The following is a 16,414-nucleotide window of genomic DNA, read 5'->3' as shown; positions in this document are numbered from 1 at the left end:
CAACACAACGGGACAAGACAATGCAATTGGTTCCCTTTTCCGAAGCAACTTTATAAGTAACTGTTGAATTTGAAAACACTTGTGTAAATTCGAGGGTAAAATGGGCTGTACAAAAGTCACTATGGACCATTTCTCCTTACCTCCCTCAAGTTTCATGTGCATCAGTTGTTAAATGCTGTGATAACAATGTGTGGCTTCATAACTGTTTAATTTAGTAATTTAAGGAAACTCTAAGAAAGCTTTCATATTTTCTTCTAGATAAGTTTCCATTCAGGTGAAGGAACACTGGCTGGGACTCAATTGGAAATTGGACTTAAAAGGAAACAATAAAGCACATTTCTTTAAAGTTACTCTATACATCGATTTTAGTATTGGAATAAATGTATATTAAATTGGTTATCGGGACAACCAAATTGCTAGTTATGACATTTTTAATGCTATTTTCTACCACTCAAGGTCTTCCAGAAAATGTTACTTGGCACTTCACTACAAAATTTTTATCATTATGTGTCATTCCTTAATAGAGTTATGGAAAAGTACAACGGCATAAATGTGCGTACAAGTAAAAGTTAAAAAGCTCCAAGAAAGAATATGAGAATGTAATCTTGCTAGAGTTATAAAATGGATATGAGCAAAAAATCCATGAATGATAGTTTGATGCCATACGAGTCTGAATTGACTTACTACAAATTCCCTACCTACATCAATATAAAGTGGTAAACAACTAACCGTAGAAACTAGTAAAAAACAGGCAATGTTTGTAACAATGTAGTTTCCTAGAAGTCCTCTAGAGAATGTATGGTTATATTGCAGTTTAATATGATTACATATATTATATTGTCTATTGCGTACAGTACTATAAAGATTTGTTCCACACTGTGCGTCAATGCTACCTCAATGTTATTAGTATCATGCTCTGCCAATTTTATTCATTTTTTAAAAGTTCTTACATGTTTTATATCCATAATATCATTTTTTATTATTCTGATTTACTGTTGCATGAGGGAAGGAAATAATATGTGCCTTCTGATGTATCCAAGATGCATGGATATGTTTGTACTCGTTTTTAATTCACAGTTAATATGAAACTTTATATAAAATTAGTTTATTCACGAAAATAAATAAATGTAAACAAAGGATATAATGTGACTTTTCTTGTATCATATTAAAGTTCAGATTCGTTTATTGACTAGAGTTGATAATTCAACTGCTGAAAGTCTTGTTATTCAGAAGAGAACCAACACGTATTGATGTAATATACAAACTTTATAATTAAATTATTTCAATAGCGCCAACATTTTAATCACAGCGTATGATTTAGCAGATTAAAGTACTACATGAATGGATACACACACAAGAAGGCAGTTTCAGTAAACAGGGTGTGAAGTTATATATCTATTCCTCGTTCAACATTCGCGAATGAGTAACTGCTACCTATTCATTTACTCATTCTAGAAGGTACCATAATGCATCTTGCCCAGTCCAAAGAGTTTTTGACCAATTCAAATGACAACTACTTCATCATTACTTAAATTAATGTAACGGCACCTGAAAAAAAAACACTTTACTCCCTAATCAAGACTAGTACGCCTTGGACCACCTAACCAATGGGTTATATGAAATCTTAAGACATTGTAGAAGGGTACCAACATGCGTCTTGCCGGTCCAAAGAGTGCTTGACCAATTAAAATGACCACCAAATCATCACTTCGTCAATGAATGTAATAGGCCTAAGACCTGAAAACTTCTTAAGACCCTAATCCAAACCAGCACGCTTGGACCACCCAACCAATGGGTCATATGAACTCTAATGCCAATGTAGAAAAGTGCCATAATGTGTCTTGCCCGGTCGCGAATAGTTTTTTTTCCCAAGCTGAGTTGACACTGACAACACGAACATATTCAAGATATTTCACATTAGCAACTTTCCAAAACATTTTGTAGGTATATATGAACGAAAGTATATAGTGTTCTTAACACAATGAAGCAACTATTCCCAACTATTGCGCCCATTATAGGCAGTCCTCGATCGTTTGTTTACTCGCTTGACTCAGCTCTACACAACACATTAATGTAGACAATTATACCGTGTATAGTATACAACACAATAAAACAGTGTATTTTTAATTGTATACATTTAGCCGATATACATATGTACGAGCGTCTTGCTCGGTCCAAAGGGTGCTTGACGAATTAAAATGACCACTGAAATCATCACTTAGTAAATGAATGTAACGGGACCTAAAAAATTCCTTAAGACCCTAATCGAACCAGCTCGCCTTGGACCACCCAACCAATGGGTCATATGAACTCTAATGACAATTTAAAAGAGTACCATAATGCGTCTTGCTCGGTGCAAAAAGTGCTTGATCAATTAAAATGACCACTAAATCATCACTTCACAAATGAGTGTAACGGGACCTAACAAACAAACCGACATTGTTGAAGAGTCCCATAATGTGTCTTATCCGGTCCAAAGATTATTTGACCAAATTCAAATGACTAATGCACAATCATTACCCTGTAGATTCATCAATATGTTGCTTTTTTTGAGTTTTTACTCTACTTCTGTACCGGTGTGAAGATATAAAACAAAAGCAACACATTTAGCGCGCAAGTTTAATGCTAATTGGTGGTTTACGATCATCAGCATACAAAGTTTCCTTCCCATTCCGAAGAAACACACGCGCACTTTTGGGGGGGGGGGGGGTGGGGGGGAAGGGAGGCGAACCTTAGCGCAACTTCATTTCTCAGAATGAAGTGATTTCTGTAGACTGGCAACCGTTTTTTTTAATTATTCGTTCACAGAACTTAATTTCATTTCTTTTATTCGTTTCACACGGCACATATTTACAGATTTAAAGAACAGAGAAGTTTTCTTGCCTCTCTCCTTTCAAGTGGATGTGAACGCTGTTTCCCCCTTTGTAGTTTCTGAAATATTCCTCTGCTACATTCTAGAGCTGACAAAGACAATCAGTCATTCTCGAGTCAAGCGGAGATAAACTTACTAACTTTAATAGTTTATTTAGCAAAATAATCTTCAAGTGAAATAATTCTACCCAGACATACAGTTTATGTCGAAATCTCTTTCTGATTTATTTATGCTCTCCATTAGTCATAGTTGGTAATGAACCAATCCAAGTTACCCTATAGTGCCATTCTATGCATTTTGATTGTATCGTGTTCCCATGTGCTTGTTCTTTCTCTTAGCGATTTTTCAATAGAAAGTTTATATTTGAGTGTAGAAAGCAGATTCACCATAAGAAGTTTCACTGGGTTTATTCCAACTGAACATGACCAGAGTTAGTGTGAGTTTTTAGTAAATTTCCTTTATTCAGTTTTACCTAAATATTAACTATAACTTCCATAATCTTACTATACAAATTTTACTCAATACACAATACACATTCAATCCATTAACAAAAGTGCCAGATTTTAGGTCAATTTAGCGTTTGTAAAATTTAGTCAAAATTACACTTTCTAATCACTTACAAGTGTATTTAATGTATTAATTCTTCGGTAAATATAAATTAGGCTATATGATGAGTCAATTATAGAAGTATAGTAGTCAGGAGAATTATTACATGCTTAATATCTACCCCACCCCTCCCCATTTATTCTCTGATTGGATTGAAATGTACTTGCAGAAGAGAAATTTTCATGCCAAAATTACTTTAATCTGGTAGATTTGATACACTTTTACCAATCTATGTGCAAAGATGTTCCATTTCACTATTACTCAATACTTCATAACACAAATGTGAAGGAGCGGAACAAAAAGACCATGCGTTCTGATTTTAATTGAATGATTCATTCAAGATGTTTCCTAGAAGTTTTCTGTCGTAAAAGAGCGCTTGTGAACATTTGGCTCGAACTAATTGATACCGATGTACGAACTGACTGCCTACTATTATTAACGTCCATGGAATAACCTTTAAAAGGCTAAGTGTTCATATTTATCATAGCGTGATTGCTCCCTTGCGTCGAACCATTAACATTCTTAAGTGATATATAACTGAAAGAATCTTCAGCATGTTAATAGTTAAACTGCTTTTTGACATTTGTATTCCTAAATGAATTAAATATCGGAAAGAGTCACAATTTCCTTCTTTCCTTCTACGAATGTCTCTGACCCACGTTAGAAGACTTAAAGGGACATTGTTCAATGTTTGAACGTTACTGCATCTGCCAATAATGCATGAGAGTCTTAAGAGATGGTTAATTTCTTGATTGTTTGTCCGGCTGCAAGCTTCAGTTGAGCTTTTATGACAGTGCATGCCTGCTACAAACTGCTACAACCTTGCTTCACCCCTGGAAAGATGCTGTCTCTTTGTGCAATTGTGTTCAAATAACTGTCACATTGAAATTTTCCACTTAGCCTGAAATTTCGTAAGTGATTTGCGCAAGTTAAAGTGTTATATATGCTGACATATCGATGAATTCGGAATTCATTTAGAGGGAACTTTCTAAAATTGTAAAAAACTTTCCTACATAATTTGGCCATATATAGGAAACGAGTTCTCTATTTTTCATTCCTTGAGGGTTCAAAGTGCAATTTGTAATACTACCGGTTGACACTAAACGCACGATACATAACATACGAGATGGACATTAATTTAAGAAGTGATGATGCAGTGGTCGTTTAAATTGGTCAAGCACTCTTTGGACCGGGTTCAACGCATTATGGTACTCTTCTACAATGTCCTTAGAGTTCATGTTACCCATCGGTTTGGTGATCCAGGCGTGCTGGATGGATTAGACCATAATGCTTTTTCGTGGTCCCGTTTTAGGTACTGATGATTTAGTGGTCATTTCAATTGGTCAAGCACTCTTTGGATCGGGCAAGAAGCACAATGCATTTAGAGTTCATATATGACAGGTTGGTTGGGTGGTCCAAGGCGTGCTGTTCTTGATTAGGGCCCAAAACCTTTTCATTCGTTGTGCCGTCATATTAATTTGATAAATTATGATTTAGTGGTCATTTTAATTGGTCAAGCACTCTTTGGACCGGACAAGACGCATTATGGTTCCCTTCTACAATGTATTGAGAGTTCACTTTACAGGTTGGTTGGGTGGTCCAAAGCGTGCTGGTCTTGATTAGGGCCCAAATGATTTTATTCGTTGTCCCGTTACACTAATTTTATTAAGTGATGATTTAGTGGTCATTTCAATTGGTCAACCACTCTTTGGACCGGGCAAGACGCATTATTAGACACTTCTGCAATGTTTTTAGAATTCATATGACCCATTAATAAGGTGATCCAAGGCGTGCTAGTCTTGATTAGGGCCTCAAGTAATTTTTTCAGGTCCCGTTAAATTAATTTAAGAACTGATGAAGTAGTGGTCATTTGAATTGGTCAGGTATGGTTTCTAATGGGGCAGTTGAGGAACATCGAGAATTATTATGTATTGTCCAACTGTTATATAGTGAAACTTTTGATCTCCGTGTACTGTATACCAGGGCCCTTTTAAGAATATTTTCATGGGTGGACCATTTCCCCAAAGGAACCATCTTGACACTTTGTAAGCGGAACGCCACCATCACTTGGCGTGTAATGTAGAACGATTTGATTTGCTAAAATGAAAGTGTAAAATCGGTTTGTAGAGGGAAAATGGACTTCACGTTACTTTCCAAGCTCTGCTTTATTCATCGTTTTACACAGGTAAGTGAAGATATAAAAGCACGCTAGGGCATTCTGATGGTAGCCATAGCCTAGCTGTTTAATAAATTAATTTGTAGGTTTGTATTTTTAATATTGTTCGTCACGTCTAAAATATACCTAATTGGGGGGGGGGGGTGAGCAGCGTGGGTGGTCCGTAAAGGTGTGGCGGCCCCTAGTTAGCAAGAAAGGCCCAGGTTTATTCGTACATTCAGTGGCCCAATATTAGTAAAACATTGGCTCACTGATATAGTGGCTAACAATGAAGCTGATAGAGGCCTACCTAAAACACATAGACGTAATAAATACATTTATGAACAGTAGTATATTAGCCTGCCACACTATTCACGCATGTTAAATCTTGGGAGCTTTCTAGGTATGTAACATATCTGTCTCACGCATGTCCTCAATAGGCGAGGCGGCAATGGCTAAAGTCTCAAGGAAGGAAGAACAAAGTACACAAAATATTTCCAAACACAAGCGATAATAATTGACAGAGTAAATTATAGAAATTAAGATATTTATTGATCAGAAAAATTACATAGCAGATCTAAATTCAGAAAAACAATGCTAAAACTAAGTTAAATAGCGCATCCTGTCCAAGTGTTTACTCTATTGTAGGCCTACGTTCACTTAGGAAGTGGAAGTTGAATTCAGCGGGTAGTTTTGGCTTGACTGAAATATATAAACATGACAGGTTGAAAACAAAGAATTGGTGTGAATTAATAACTTCTCCCCCCCCCCAATGACCACTTTTATACCATGACTTACATTTGGTGTAGAGTAAATACAAACCAAAAAATCACATGCAATGAAAGGGATAAGGTAATACTAAAAATAACAAACACAGTAGGTTTTAAGATATTTGTTCAGTAACTCCTGTCTGAGGTATAATTTTTTTTTTATTAACCATCGCTATCAAGCCTTTAATGGTTTGTTAGGACGCATCGAATTTTACGGAATACAACATGCACATTTACGCATTAATGTATTTATTGAAACAACCAATTGCTTGGGCAAATTATATAAATCACTAAGGTGTTGTATAGTGTTGATTAGATTAATAAGGACTAGTGTTTAATTCATGAAGCCGATGTGTTGGAAATATCGACATAAAACTATACCTTGAAAGGGAATATATGAAAGAGATGTCTAACTCTGTTTCAGTATTCACATCAATGTTACAAAATAGTTAAATTGTTAATAGGGTTGTGAAATAAGTGTTTAGAGTTATCCTGTTTACAAATTTAGCTGGAAAAGTTATAGAAATGTCAATTTTGATCGTTTAGCAATATTTAATATTTCACATGACAATTCAAACAATGGGATTTGTTTAAAACGCCGATGGAACGTATTGTCGAGATGATTCCAGCAGATAACAGAGGTCTTTCACCATCAGTTACCATTCTTTTTCTTCGTTTGCTTTTCATTAGACCCAACCCTATGTGGAACAATTATAAAACATGAAAACGTTTTGGATATGCTTAATACCAAGTTGCAAGGTTGAAAAAATAGGAGCTTAAGAGACAGGTGGGGAAGAAAGGGGCATTCTTATCAATGTACTGTTTCATATTCCTCATAATACTTAAAGTATAGTTTAGAGAGAAAAACAAAATAATCTTATTAAAGCATTTCAAAACAGCTAGAATGGCCTGCTTAGTAGCGTATGAGCATATCTCTTTGAAGTAAGAGTAATAACGTGGAAGACATGTTTACAAATGAAAGCTTACATTAAATCTAGTACATGCAATCAATTATTGAACCTTCTCAAAGTACGGCAATATATATTTTTACAAATACTTTTCAAGTTTTCTCTTTGGAAGGGACGTATTGTGGTGGCATTGCAACTGTGTTGATATTTTCGCTGATGGTAACAAGTAACGAATGAAATTAGTGGAGTTAATGTTTGCTTGCTTGAGGTATAGCCATTGACAAGTGAATTTTATTTCATAGCTTCACAATATTGATACTGTTCTTCAGACCCCTGCATTACATCTACTCCGAAGTCCATCGCTTTTGAAGAATTGCCAAATGAAAAGAAGAATTGGATAAAATGTCACGTCGCGACACGATTCTGAAAGTTTGCTATATTGAATTGGAATGTGTACCATTAAGATCACGTTTTCTTTGTACATAATCACAAGAAAATAAACGCAGTACTGTTCCAACTTTCGGCTAAGGTATATGTTTATATGAGGCAAATATAGTTGAGAAGTGTTGTACATCTCCAAGCAAGTCTTTATCTAATACTCGCCAATACTGACAAACAAGCACATGAAGAACCTCTCAAATTAGTGACTTGATTTTAGAATTTATATATAATTTATTTGTACTTTTTTTTACTTCCAATGAGGTTTTATACTCACAATCAACCGAGAAAGGCATGTGAGCCAAGGCGGATAAGGAAGAATAAGTAACGCTACTGATAATTAAAAACGTAATATGAACCTACAGTTACATTAGGAAATACAGAGTTCAAGCTGCTATAGCTTAGTCAACCTAGCTCCTGCCCTGTCCCATTCTCTTGGTAGTTTCGTTACAAGAATAAAAATCAAACCTGCTATTTGTCATTTCATCGGTGCTACATTAGTGTTATCAAATTACTGGAATAATGACTTTTGTCATATTGAGTAAAAAAGCCACAATCTGTTAAGGCAGCAAGGAAAGGAGACTAACAATATGAATCGATTATAGGACAAAGTGAGTCTCGAAACCACAATTGCATCAGGCAGTATACAAAGGTGACATCCAGTGATTTATTTCTATCAGTATGTTTGCACTTTTGCCATACAATGAAAAGATATTGTCAGTATAATATATAGGAAGTGTGTATGTGTAATGATAACATTTATATCAATCTTACTAGTCTCATGTCATTCAAATATCCTTGAAGAGTCATCTGTAGACTCTCGAAAGATGGTCGTTTGTCTATTGTTGGATTCCACATCGATAAAATAGCACCAAATCTAAAGAAAGAGAAAAATTTCCACTAGAATACATTATATTTACTCTTAAACATAAAAGATCATACATGATCTTCTTTGTCATATAGGTTTTTCTGATAAATGTACTTCCCTAACCAGACTTATTTATTATTTATAAAAGCATATTTATGTTAGCGCTTTACATGGTTTGTAGGCCTTTTTGGTATAGTTTCAAGTTAATTGTCACATAATAGTTTTATTGGAGAGGGGAGTCACCTCCCTTTAAGACATTTCTTAATATTCTCTTTTATCGCATGACAAGAAATTATACTTGCATTCCTCCTGCACACGCCATTGGTTGTTCCAAAGTTTCCTTACGTCTCAACTTGTTTTCGATCTCAGTACAGGTTAGACCTCCAAATGGTGTTTCCCCTAGAAATATTAAATCCATTTCACTTTTTGTTCAACTGCCGATTGAAATTGCATTCTTCGTATCTGATATACTATGCATGTGGCTTAATACCGCACATTTTTTAACAATTCAGCAGTTTAAATAAAGGTTACATTCCTCTTTTATTCAATATACTATCAATACAAAAGAACATTGCAATTTACACCACAAAATCTCATACAATGTCAGTTTACGTGGTGTTATATACGGTTTCATATTCCACAAACTATAATATCATATTATACAAATAATGAATGGTTATGAATGCAATATGGCAAATATTTCATGAGTTGAAATATGTTATTTGTTCCATTCAATGAGGCGCAGCCGAGTTGAATGGAACTAATTACATCTTTCAACGAATGAAACTTTTGCACTATTGCACGAATGGAAACCATTCATTATTTGTTTTATATAACATTTTATATTAAGATGGGTAAAATGCACTCATGCACATATTGTTTTGAACAAACAGGTTTCTCTGCTCTCTGACTATTGAAAAAAGTGCTACTAAAAAAGTATAACCCATGGTTCTATTTCATAGAGTGGAATAGAGCGGATTTTGCATGCAATCAACGAGCAACTGACCAATCAAATGACCAGAAAACAATTAGGTGTTGCATAAAATATAATATGATATAGTTGAGTCTCTCTTAAGTTCCATTTTGTGATAAACTTTAACATACTTAAGCAAATTAACTTTTAAGCACACCTAAAGAGAAGATTTCCCACAAGACAACGCCAAAACTCCAAACGTCTGACTTCTCCAACTAATTACCAATAAAGACTATCTCAGGAGCAAGCCATGCTATTGGTGGAATTTTCTGAGCAAGAAGAAAAAATAAGTTGTTTGTGAACATAGCAAATACATATTGTGTCACATATACCACGTGATTGTGCATGAAACCCTACATATGACTGCTTTGTCATAAGTAAATGAGATTTGCATTTTCCTAGTTAGCGTAATTATTAAGCTAACTCATATTTTTTTTATTAGAGGTAGTGCAATTGCCTACAAACTTATAAAGTTGTCAATGGACATACGGAAGTAAATTTAAAATGGTAGTAAGTTCATTTTCACTAAATTTACTTTCTTTATATGATGTTGCATCTGGTAAAACCCATATTTTTGATCAGAGTTAGTACAATTGCCTACAAACTTATAAAGTTGTTAATGTACATACGGAAGTAAATTTAAAAAAGATCGTAAGTTCATTTTCACTAAATGTAATTTCTTTATATAATGTTACATTTCGTAATACACATGAAACGTTTACCTCCAACGAGACATGTTACTGGTTAGCAATGTGAAGTACCTTTGTTAGAATGTGGTTTATAACATCTGTGGCTAAGTCTGCAGGCCAGAAATCATACAGTTTACATCTTCCTGAAGAACTGAGTAGTGCTTTCCTAGCTGATCCTGTCCTAGAACACCTGTCAAATGTAACATGAGAGTTGAATTTCACTTTCATATCATATCGGTCCTAACTTACTTCACTCGAAAATACTAGATAACATACACTTTGAACATAGTAGTTTGAAACACTTATGATGTTTGAAAGGCACCCCAACCTCGCTTCACACGACCATGGACACCTTTGGAAAAGACCACGTTTAAAATTTGAAGTTACAAGCCCAACGATAGCGGGGCACACCAGCCCAGCTGCATCATTTTGCATATGTATGAATATAAAAGTAAACTATTTCTAACCTTTCTGGATCTATAGGAGAAATTTCTTTAAAAAAAAATAATATGTTATGAAATCTGTTCATTAAACAAATCAAGACGAACAATGAAACATACAAACATAATGAAATACTGTACTCTTACATTTTGCTTGGCAAGAACGTACATTCCTTCGCAAACATCAGCAGCAAATGTGGTTAGCTGTACGTTTTTCTCGTACTTCGGTAGAGCCACTTTATATGAACTACCGGACATCAAAAAGTTCTTTAATGTTCCCGTTTCGATATACTCTTGGTAAATAAAATATGGCACTGGAAAAGAGTTCCATATAGTTGATGATTTTTATTGTGCTATGACACATAATTATTTGTGCCGAATGAGAACTATGAGGCCATATCTTACAACAAGAAAATTATCAAAATCAAATTGTAGACTAAGTTCCAAGTCTCATTTATGTACAGATGTGTATACCATATCAAGGTCAACTCAAAATGATATATCGAGTAATGTAAACGGCCAGGAATACTTACCGTCTTCAAGGAAATTTCCCAGAACTTCAACGATGTTTTTTGTGTTTGCAACCTGATAACAGTGCTTGCCAAAGTTCGAAAGTTAAGTATTTCTTTCATTCGCACATTTTCTGTACAAAAATAGAAAGTAACCTATATGTCTTTAAAGATATTTAAATGTGTCTAACATTCAAGGCTTTAACTACGCAAATGTATCGAATACGTTTTGTTGAGCCTCTCTTTTGGTAGTGTTACATTATATTTAGGTGCAGAGAGGAGTAGTTATACGTTCTACTCTGACTTATAGACATACATTTTGATATGTAGACAATAGTACCATATGCATATACTTTGACTTAGGATACGTAATCAGGTAATTTATTCATTATGTGTGTAATTGATCTCTTATCTCATTGACGTTACTTTAACCTTCAAATGGATATTCTCGTCAATATGAATTTGAAGTGTAAAACCTCATAAAACTCAAAAATCATACTATTGATTGCACTTGCTGCTGCTGACGTTTAGCCTTGTAGTAAAAAGTCACAGATTGTGCGCTACCTAACACAGATTTAGCGATGACTTTGGTAAAGCTTGATGAGCTGTCCCCAGACAAGAGGGTTGCTTCCCAGTACGTCATTGTGCCTTCCCCAGAAAGTTGGAAACTTAACTTAAAATCGTCGTCACTCAAATATTTTCGTTCGTTCTTACGATTTTAATTTCTTTTCTCTTGTCTACTTTGTCCTGTAGTATAAATATATGTTGCCATTTATTTGAATATCTATGGGTTTGCATTTCTTACTGTTGAATACTAAGGCCTACATAGTTGATTGCCAACTTCTTTGAATGTCACAACATTCATTCAACTTAAAGGAAACTACCATTTTATTCAACAGGATAAACAACATTTCATTCAATAAGGTTTAACCATTAATTATTTTGCATGTTTAAAGAATATTGATGAATATTTGAATCAAAATATGGATTTGTCACCAGAGTTCATGACTATTTGTGATTCCTCTTTATTTTGTAAACTTTTCTGGGTTTTTTCATTGACGGTATAAACAGTTGCTTGAGATAACACAACGCAACTCCAAAGTTATTTGAACTTTATGAGACAGTACTCAAATTGGACACAGGGCATAAAGTGTATATTTGCATTAAAACAATACTCATCTAAGTGTCCAATATCACAAAATGAAAAACTATGGAAGTAATTACCAATATTAAAAGGCTCGGCACTGTTCGATTGAGTTGGAGACAATTCTCTTGAACTCATTGCAACGTGTGTATAGCGGTTATCTAGGGAGGTCTCCCCGTTTCTGAACAAAAAAAGTTCGTTGACTGACAAATTGGTTGAAATCTATGATAAAGATATATATATATACATTAAACCTGAAATGAAATTTTAAATGATATAGGCACCGTATATAAGTTGAATAAGGTGCAGACAATTGTTGGATATTATTCCGTTTAATTGATTAAATTAAAATAAAATTAAAGGAAATAGTATTTTCGATGTCTAGTACATTGGAATACAATCCTGAAATAAATTATTAAAACTAAGGATTGAAAAGGAACGAACGAATACTGACACAGAACGGGAATCACGGTAAACTTACACGAACAGTAAAGTTGTTCTATGCGCTTAAATGAACAATCAGAACACTTTATATCAACTCTCTAATGTTTCTAAAGATTCTTAAGAACTTTAAATTGAAATGATTGGTATATTCCTATTCTTCATCTCCCAATAATACAGTAATATGAACACCATATCTACATTACACGTCATGCCAAATTTTGTTACATTTTAAAAGTATTTCAATTTACTGCGTATTTTACTTTTAATGAAAGTTCTTCGTTTATGTTTCCATTCCCGATGTTTTGGCAAACTATGAATAAAAAATTACCGTAAACGTGTCCGTCACTAGTACAGTGTCATAGTATAAAATTCGTTTTTAGTTTTATTTAATTGGTTGTGGTTTCTTAGTAAAATAAATCTTAGCCTATTCAATGTTTTCAAATGTAAGAACGAAAGAATGTAAATTAAAACAAATTGTGTAAAATCACGCTGAATGTAGGACAATTTTATTAAACGTTTGCTTGAAACTACATATACTTACAACAAAGTTTGTTCCAAATGATTGACAGACATCCTGTTAAGAAAACGCCACCAGTTAGAATTATAACAAGATGCACTAACATATTGTTACTGGGTCCTTTAGAGAAAGCAGAATTTGTTATTATCTACATTTATCATAGGAAATTCAATCCAAAGTGACTCAACATTAAATTTATATTGTCGAAAACCATAAAAGAAGGAATATCATTTAAGAGTCTATAATAATTTATACTTATGAAACGTCAATGCTTTTATTTCATAAAGTGATGTTTATATTGAAATCAACATAAAAAGTTAAAAGAAAACTTGGTTAGCAACGAATATTAGGTATCAGTATTGAAACGTGTTTGAAGCAGACAAAGTATTAGTTAATCAGGCCTTCATTTGCTTGCTTTTCATCATCAATCAATCAGAAACATTTTTGTAGCGCCAATAAAGAGTTGTTTAAAAGTGCAATGAGACAGCTACATGACATTAACTATTGTATGCTTGTTCTAGCAAGTAATGTTTTATCAGTTTCTGGAAATATCAATAGTCTGGGCCTTTTCGATACGGGTTGGAAGACACTTAAACTCTTTGCGACCGAAACAAGATGAAAGAACGATCAGTAAACTGCAGTCTGTGAGTTTTGGGTACAATGACATTTATGAGAGGAAGAGGATCTAAGCTGTCTACGTGAAGGTTGTACCAGGAGTTAGCCCGAGATATAAGTTGGCGACTCCTATAGTAAGCTTTGTACATTAAAACAAGTACTTTGAAGTACAGGAAGCCAGTGAAGAGAACTGAGTTCTTGTGACAGAGTCATATTTCTTGTGTTTGACAATTATACATGCTGAGGTGTGTTGAACATTTGGAGGTCTGGTGGTTAGTGATTTGTTCATACGGATTCAATCAAGAGGCTGTTACAGTAGTCAAACCTGGAGGTGATAAGAGTGTGCACAATAGTCAGCATTTTGCGTGCTCGACTTACATCGATAAAAAATGTATACATAAGCTTTGGAGCTATTGTAGATTAACACTTAGAAGATAAGGATAAAAGTAATTAATGATGCGGGCTACCAGCAGAACACTCTGTGAGGCTTCTTGTACACAGTGTAAAAATGACATAGTTAACAAGGAAACCTTGATAAATATTTTTCAAGGAATCATATGATGTCAAACTAGTTACGGAAAGAAACACAAATTTACACTTTAGAGAGATTACCAAACCAACATTAAACCTGTAACATATAAAACAAAATATTTCGTTACCAAATACAGAGATTTTTACACTTTTGCTCCAGTTTCTGTTCCCATACATTCCAACAGTGCAAATGACATCTTCGTTCCGCGTTGCCGTGTAGTCGATTGTTGAACTTGTGGTGAACAATTCGCGACTCGCATTGTTCAACTTTTCATGCAAATCATTCCGTGGAGAGCCTTTACAAGTTTTTCTGTCACATTTCCAGGAAATATTTGCTTTTGGCATTGAGTCTTCAGCATAACACGTGAAGTTCACGTGTGTTCTATTTGCAAGGAAGACAGTCGCATTGGTTTCATGGCCGTTGATTTGCAACTTCATTGTAGGTGGTACTGTTAGGAAAAATACAGTATCGTTGCTTATTCCCCATTTTTTTGCTTGTTTTGTCTTAGCTTATGTCGTAGGAAGAACATTAATCTCTTTCCAAGTACCTTAAATCCATAACTCAACATGAAGTACTAAATTACAAAATCGTTGAACACATTTATTCAACATGAACAATTAAATACCCCAGAAATAGCCCCCCCCCCCGTAAACATCCGTCCGCATATAAACTGCAAACAGCTTCCACCAATCAGAGACTACCTGTACATAACTACAGTGAGCTGCGACTAGTCGGGTCGTTTCACACACCCACCCGCCCGCCTTGCTTGCCTATGCCAAGCACGGGAAACAGCCAAAAATTAAAAGTACGCAATTAGTTCCCGTTGCATCCCTTGTTGCCTCCGCTCCGAGCGTGTAACCCTGAGGGAACGAAACGTATATCACAAAGGAGAAAATTTCCGCTACGACTACACTTATTTGAAGCTATCAATAAAATGACCTGTTTTCACATAGCAACACATATAGTTTTGACAAACATGTTGAAGAACTTTTTCCTGATCCCCTGACTGTTTGCTCAATATGATTAAGATATTACCTTCTATTACGTCGGCGAAGGTACTCCACAAACAATACGCGTAAAAAGTACCTTATGTTGGCGGTAAACATTTTCCTATGTAAGGTAAGGGCATTGATGCTTATTTGGTTTCCGGCATATATGAATGTGTTATTGTAATTACACTATAATGAAAATATAACAACTTTTGTTTAGTGAAAAGTTTAATGAACGAATATTGTCATCATATATTGCACATCTTTATTAGGCAAACTTGTTTTGCTCGCAGTGAAATGACTGTTATAACACTACAGAACTATTTCCGGTGTTATGATGTAAGAATGTTTTTTAGAGAAAAAAAACATCTTGTAAGGAGGAAGAAAGACACCAAAACAGTAATATTCAATGTTAAATATGATTGACATTCTTTCAAATGTCAGCACCGTGTTGAATACATTCAAAATTAAAAAAAAAAGAGAAGAAGGTTGAACTACCTCACCTAAAGAAATTCGCAATTATTTAGTTTTAGGTGAGGTATTCTGGTTTGAAACTCATTGTGATGGCACTTTATGAATTGTATTACACTAAAGCAAATGTTTGTAAAACAGGCAAATTCCACCAAATTTCTTGATGAATTGGCTGTTTATCAACTAATTTTTGTTCAATCTCCCAGGAAATTCCAATATTTGATCGCTTTAAAGGTAGACTTAAGTGTGAATAATAATTGAACGTAAACCATCATAGCGTTACTTGTGTATTCTGATAATTATGTTTGTAACATGTTCTTGGTTTTCAAATGTCACAGGTGGGAACACTATTTTGTGTCTGTAAATAACAGTCCTTCAATAATAAATTACGAAAAAGAACTTTTCTTCTTGTCTTCGTTAAGTTAAGTGCACAATGGTGGCTGTAGAATATAGGATATAGGAACCTCTATTTTT

The 16,414-nt window shown here is 34.5% G+C and overlaps 1 protein-coding gene and 2 long non-coding RNA genes across 4 annotated transcripts in view; 1 reads left to right on the top strand and 2 right to left on the bottom strand.

The window, feature by feature from the left end:
- Positions 1-16,414, top strand: part of LOC139976869 (AMP deaminase 2-like) — a 107,399-nt gene that overhangs the window by 79,321 nt on the left and 11,664 nt on the right. The gene's annotated exons all lie outside the window — the stretch shown is intronic.
- LOC139977120 (uncharacterized) lies at positions 8,785-10,468 on the bottom strand. The gene is made up of 3 exons (XR_011796434.1): positions 10,352-10,468; positions 9,748-9,859; positions 8,785-9,016 (listed from the first exon to the last, which is right to left on the bottom strand). It is a non-coding gene; the product is annotated as an uncharacterized lncRNA (long non-coding RNA).
- LOC139977906 (uncharacterized) lies at positions 10,930-14,963 on the bottom strand. Of its 2 annotated transcripts, XR_011796736.1 has the most exons (6): positions 14,608-14,963; positions 13,358-13,453; positions 12,453-12,594; positions 11,793-11,975; positions 11,253-11,362; positions 10,930-11,033 (listed from the first exon to the last, which is right to left on the bottom strand). It is a non-coding gene; the product is annotated as an uncharacterized lncRNA (long non-coding RNA). The 2 variants fall into 2 exon arrangements; XR_011796735.1 differs by lacking the exon at positions 14,608-14,963 and having other exon boundaries at positions 13,358-13,724.

The sequence above is a fragment of the Apostichopus japonicus genome, chromosome 12 (genome assembly GCF_037975245.1).
Source record: "Apostichopus japonicus isolate 1M-3 chromosome 12, ASM3797524v1, whole genome shotgun sequence".
In the NCBI taxonomy this organism is placed as follows: Eukaryota; Metazoa; Echinodermata; class Holothuroidea; order Aspidochirotida; family Stichopodidae; genus Apostichopus; species Apostichopus japonicus.
The sequence above is the reverse complement of the archived record's forward strand: the minus strand, read 5'-3'. Positions and strand labels throughout refer to the sequence as shown.